This window comes from Colobus angolensis, unplaced genomic scaffold (assembly GCF_000951035.1).
Source record: "Colobus angolensis palliatus isolate OR3802 unplaced genomic scaffold, Cang.pa_1.0 Scaffold7, whole genome shotgun sequence".
NCBI classification, from domain to species: Eukaryota; Metazoa; Chordata; class Mammalia; order Primates; family Cercopithecidae; genus Colobus; species Colobus angolensis.
The window spans coordinates 9,225,109-9,229,690 of NW_012120709.1; the positions used below are offsets into that span (position 1 = coordinate 9,225,109).

The window sequence follows — 4,582 nt, forward strand, 5'->3', positions numbered from 1 at the left end:
CGATCTCGGCTCACTGCAACGTCTGCCTCCTGGGTTCGAGCGATACTCCTGCCTCAGCCTCCTGAGTAGCTGGGATTATAGGCATGCGCCACCACGCCCAGCTAACTTTTGTATTTTTGGTAGAGATGGGATTTCACCATGTTGACCAGGCTGGTCTTGAACTTCTGAGGTGATCCTCTGGCCTTGGCCTCCCAATGCTGGCATTACAGGTGTGAGCCACCACACCCAGCCATTATCCTCATTTTCAAAGGAAACACCAGAGGGTCCTAGAGGTCAGATCACAGAAACTTAAAAAAGGTAGGGTTTGCAGGTGGATGCCAGGGACAATGCAGAGGGCCTCTTTTTCTTTTACTTGAGAAGGGAATTATTCTCCTGGAGTCCCAGCCTCAGAGAAATGCTGGGGAGAAGCCACATTTCTTGCCCCGGCATTTATGACTCTGAGCACATTATTCACATTCTTACTTCTTTCCAAGAGCCTAAATCCACTAAAATGAATACAGTTTAAGAAGAGAATAATCTTTCCTGAAGTGAGTTAATACTGAGAGTGGTGGGAGAGTCCGTGGGTTCTGGTTGCCAGGAAGAACTGAGCCCCGCTCCATGGCAGCACTGCAAGGATGTGGTGGGACCACAGAAGGAATCATCACAGAATGCTGCAGGGAAGTGAGATGCAGGGCCTGGTGCCTCTAAGTTCCCTGAAGCAAGCATGCCACAAAAGCAGCAGTGAGCAGAACTGAGAAGGTATGTGGGCTGGGTGGACCAATAGGGAGGAGATGGAACTCCAGAGGATTATGGCTGAATTTCCTTCCAGTCCAAAGGGATGGAGGCTCAGAATAGAAGTTAAATTTTAGGGAAATGGCTGGGCGTGGTGGCTTACTCTTGTAATCCCAACACTTTGGGAGGGAGAGGTGTGAGGATTGCTTGAGGCCAGAAGTTCAAGACCAGTCTGGGCAACAAAGTGAGACCCTATCTTTATTTTTAAAAATGAAAATAAAATTTGGCCAGGTTTAGTGGCTCATGCCTATAGTCCCAGCACTTTGGGAGGCCAAGGAGAGAGAACTGCCTGAGGCCAGGGGTTTGACACCAGCCTGAGCAACATAATGAGACCTTGTCTCTATTTAAAAATGTAGGCGTCAGTCAGACATGGTGGCATGAAACCCGGTCGTGGCAGCACCTCTGCTCTGTGGGATCCGCTATGTCCATACGATGTTTGCCTCCCAGAATGACAGGGAGCTCAAAGTGACCCGAATTCTCAAAGAAAAGTTTCCTTGAGCTACAGTGATCAAAGTCACTGACATTTCAGGAGGTTGAAATTAAGTCGAAATTTAATTTAATTAATTCATTTAAATTGAATTTAAAATGAAATTAAAATTGAATCAGAAGAATTTAAGCAGAAGAGAACTGTTCAGCAGTACCACAGGGTTAATCAGGCACTAAAAGAAGAAATCAAGGGATGCACGGATTGCAGATACTTACCTCCGTCCCCAAACACTGACCATGCCCTGGCTGCATGGAGGCTGCTGCTTTAAACCTTGGATGAACTTGACTGACACCATTCTTCCCTAGACATTCACCAAAAAATGTGTATATTTTGTTCATATACATTTCCATGTTATAATGATAGGAGATGTGTAATCCACTTATATGTTAATTAAAGGAAACAACTGAAGTTTTGAAGGGATAAATAAATAAAAATGTAAAACAATTAAAAATGAAAATAAAACTATAAAAATAATTTTAGGGAAGAAAATGCAATATATGTGGCACAGCTGGACTGAGATTCACACATACTACATACACAGGAGAGATACGTAACATGGTACTTTCTACATAGTAGGTGTGGTATATTATCATTAATATTATTCTTATTATTATTACTATTAATATATTTTAAGCATAGTTTTCTAAATGTTTTGCCTCATTTTTCAAGAAAGTATATAAACTTCATGGACTGTAGACCCTTTTGTAGCCTTCAAAGACCACACACAAAAAATCGTACCACTAGATAGTTAATAAAGAGACAATAGACTTTGAATAAACTGAAATAAAAGCATGGAGGTGTTATCACTGGCTAGTACAGGCACTCGCTCACTTTTCTCCAGCAGGTAGTCCACTTTCAAAATAAATCAGGGTTCTCAGAAGCCTCTTTTGCTCCAGCTGACTTTTTTTTGTTGTTGTTGTTAAACAGAGTCTTGCTCTGTTGCCCAGGCTGGAATGCAGTGGCGCGATCTCGGCTCACTGCAACTTCCACCTCTGGGATTCAAGTGATTCTCCTGCCTCAGTCTCCCAAGTACCTGAGACTACAGGCACCCGCAGCTGCCACCACACCCAGCTAATTTTTTGTATTTTTAGTAGAGACAGGGTTTCACCATGTTGGCCAGAGTGGTCTTGAACGCCTGACCTCAAGTGATCCGCCTGCCTTGGCCTCCCAAAGTGCTGGGATAATAGGCGTGAGCTGCCATGCCCTGCCTCAGGTACCTTTCAGTCAATCCTTACACAAGGTAATGTTCAATGGCTCCTTAAAGAGCTACCCCTATTGTGGGCATTTTCATTGTCACAGACAACTCTGAAAGACTTAACTTCAAAATATTGAAGTAAGACCCTATACTGGAAAAATGTGGAGAGCCACACATGGACTCCCAAGGGAGATAGTTTTTGATGCCAGGCACGGTGACTCACACCTGTAATCCCAGCACTTTGGGAGGCCAAGGTTGGTGGATTGCCTGTGCCCTGGAGTTCAAGATTGGCCTGGGCAACATGGCAAAACTCCATCTCTACAGAAAATACAAAAACTTAGCTGGACGTGGTGGCACTCACTTGTAGTCCCAAGTGTGCTGGAGGATCACTTGAGCCTGGGAGGTGGAGGTTGCAGTGAGCCACTGCACTCCAGCCTGGGTGACAGAGCTAGAACCTATCTCAAAAAAAAAAAAAAAAAAAAGTAACCACTAACTTAAAAAAAAAAAAGAAGAAAGAAAGAGAAGAATGGAGATTTTAAAAAAGATTTTTGAGCGAGGACTCTTGCACTGGAAGCGGTGTTATTATCCCAGGTTGCCCGCTTTTACCAGTGTCTTGACCAAAAATAAACCATGCATGTCCTGCTGGCGAATCAGATGAGCCCATACAGAAGAAGAGAAGGAGGGTGATTCAGGGAAGGGAAAGAGAAAAGTAAAAGAAACACACACACACAGAGGAACAGAATGAAGTCACTTGAGCATAGCTTTATCGAATCAAAGTGGAATTCTTTTTTGCCCAAAGTGGTCATCTAACATATCTTAGACAAATACAGATGGAAAAGAGAGGTCCTTCCTTAGCACCAGGGCATTTCATGAGCTCAAGTTCCACATCTTAGTTTCATTATGAACAACAAATCTCCTGGGATTTTCCAACCCAAGTCAGCTCTGAGAATATCCACACTGTGGAGAGAGCAAGGAACTTCCTTGTTTCTAATACCAAGTCCATCAGATGATTCATAAGCCCTGCAAAGATGAGTGAATCATTCTTAGAATTCATTTTGTAAATGCAAAAGATCTCATAGTGAGTGACAAATATGTCTAAACAACTGTGTTTTCGGCATAGTTAAAGAAGTTCAAGAAAGTCTTTCATGTCTTTAGCCATGTTCATGTCTGCTTCTGGAAGGACTTTGATCCTGTTTCTTGTTAATCAAAGTGTAGTCTGCCTTCCCAGGCCCAGATCTGGTATGGTAACTCCCATGAAGCCTTATCTCATGGCCCACTCCTTCACTTGAAGCCCCATTCAAGTTGCCAGTAGGCTCTGTGCTTCTTGCCTCAGCGTTTATGACCCTAAACAGAATATTCACATTCTGACCTTTTTTCCAAAGCCTGAATCCACTGAACTGAATTTAGTGGCTCTCTTTCCTCCCAACTGTTAGGCTACTGCATTGGTGCCACTCACACTGGCACCTACCCACATGCCACATCCTTGCCAAATCTACTCAGCTGGGGTGCATGATACAGAAATCATGACTTATGTGCTTTCCATGTCTCATTTATGAAAATAATGAACTTCATGACTAGTAGAATTATGCACAGAGAATGAAAAATGCCACCTGAAATAAATTTTTTTATCACCATCAAATTTTAAGTTTCCTCTGATTATATAAAATAATACATATCAGTTATATAATATTTGAATTACAAAAAGGGAAGAAAAAGAGTAAAGAATCAACTTCAGGGGCCAGGCATGGTGACTTATGTCTGTAATTCCAGCATTTTGGGAGGCCAAGGTAGGAGGATCACTTGAGGCCAGGAGTCCAAGACCAACCTGGCCGACATAGTGAGACCCTCATTTCTATTTATTTTTTTAAAAATTATAAAAAATAAAGGAATCAACTTCAGAAAACATGAGAAATAGAATAAAATATCAATTACTGTTCTCCTGAGATAACCACCATTCAAATCATCATTCTTCCATGCCTCTCCTTATGCATATATGTACATATATTTAATTTTATATAACTGTGTTCATATCATGCCTGCAGTTCTTATTATAGGCCTTCCTTTTTCAGTATAGTGGGTCTTTTTGCTGTTATTTGTTTGTTTGCTTGTTTGTTCATTTGTTTTATACA

At 42.0% G+C, this 4,582-nt stretch overlaps 1 pseudogene; it reads left to right on the forward strand.

The window, feature by feature from the left end:
- The first annotated feature begins 1,140 nt into the window (after positions 1 to 1,140).
- On the forward strand, positions 1,141 to 1,697 carry LOC105501184 (annotated as a pseudogene).
- Positions 1,698 to 4,582: the final 2,885 nt, after the last annotated feature.